Source organism: Macaca fascicularis, chromosome 15 (genome assembly GCF_037993035.2).
Source record: "Macaca fascicularis isolate 582-1 chromosome 15, T2T-MFA8v1.1".
NCBI classification, from domain to species: Eukaryota; Metazoa; Chordata; class Mammalia; order Primates; family Cercopithecidae; genus Macaca; species Macaca fascicularis.
In genome coordinates this window covers 94,806,320-94,807,500 of record NC_088389.1, presented here as the reverse complement: position 1 = coordinate 94,807,500, position 1,181 = coordinate 94,806,320, and the positions used below count along the sequence as shown (strand labels likewise).

The 1,181-nt window shown below is 59.6% G+C and overlaps 1 protein-coding gene across 15 annotated transcripts in view; it reads right to left on the bottom strand.

Annotated features, from left to right (window-relative positions):
• Positions 1–753, bottom strand: part of GLIS3 (GLIS family zinc finger 3) — a 479,833-nt gene extending 479,080 nt beyond the window's left edge. For 14 of the 15 annotated variants that reach the window (XR_012424753.1, XM_045374344.3, XM_074017562.1 and 11 more), the window contains exon 1: positions 90–753. The gene's annotated coding sequence lies outside the window, so the exon portion shown is untranslated. The remainder of the gene's footprint in view (positions 1–89) is intronic. The other variant, XM_074017561.1, reaches the window with a different exon arrangement.
• Between the last annotated feature and the right edge of the window lie 428 nt (positions 754–1,181).

Genomic DNA, 1,181 nt, shown 5'->3' with positions numbered 1-1,181 from the left:
TCTCTGAGCTTTAACTCCCCCACACTCTCAAGCGCCCGGTTTCTCCCCGTCTCTCGCCTGCGAGCAAAGTTCCTATGGCATCCACTTACCAGGTAACCGGGATTTCCACAACAAAGCCCGATGTGCGGGTCCCTTCCGCCGGCCAGCCAGCGCGAGTGACAGCGGGCGGCCAGCCCTGGCGAGGAGTAACTTGGGGCTCCAGCCCTTCAGCGCGCTCCGCGGGCTTTGCCTCCTTCGGAAATGAAAACCCCCATCCAAGCCGGGGGACGGAGCGCGGAAACCCGGCCCAAGTGCCGTGTGTGCGCGCGCGTCTGCGAGGGCAGCGGCGGCAGGGGGAGGAGGAGGCAGAGGCGGGGCGGCTGGACCCTCGGCATCAGCTCATTCTCCCCTGCTACACACATACACACGCAAATAATGTTTCTAAAAAGTTGAGTTGCGACTTTGCGCCTCGCCTGTCCTGTTCATCCTTGTCCTGGGCCGGGGAATGCTTCTGGGGGCCGACCCCGGGATGCTGGCTAATTGCTGCAGGCGGCTTCCGTCGCCGGTGCGACCCTGGACGGCCGCGGACGGCTTACAAGGGGTCCCAGGAGGGGCAGTGGCCGCGGCACTCGGCGCCGGTGCCCGTGCGCGCCGCGCTCTGGGCTGCCCGGGCGGCGCAGTGTGGACGCGGCTGCAGGGAAAGGGGAAGGGGGAAGAGGGAGGGAGGAAGGCGGCCCGGCGAGGAGTGTGGATGTGTGTTCGGCCGCGAGGGCCGGCCTGCACCCAGCTGCTTCCTGAGTGTGAGCGCCGGAGGGGGAGGGGGAAGAGTGGGGGCGGGCTCGCTGGTCACTAGGCTGGCCAATTCGAAGGCTGAGCTTGTGTCTCCCTCTTGACGCATACACACACACACACACACACACACACACACACACACACACACACACTCTCACACTCCCAGTAAGCCAGAAGTCGAGGAATTCCAGAATTCCAGAACAGGGTAATAGCAGGGAGACACTTCGCCTTCTTCCAGGCCTTATTTGTTAAACTGACTTTTATTTTAACATGAAAAGATGTTAGTGTTTAGCCAGGATTTGATGTCAGGTCATAAAAAAATAAATAAACAACAACAAAAAAAAATCCGGTAGTAACACAGAGAGAATAACACAGTGAAAAATGGCAAAAGGGTTGATTTGAAATTTGGG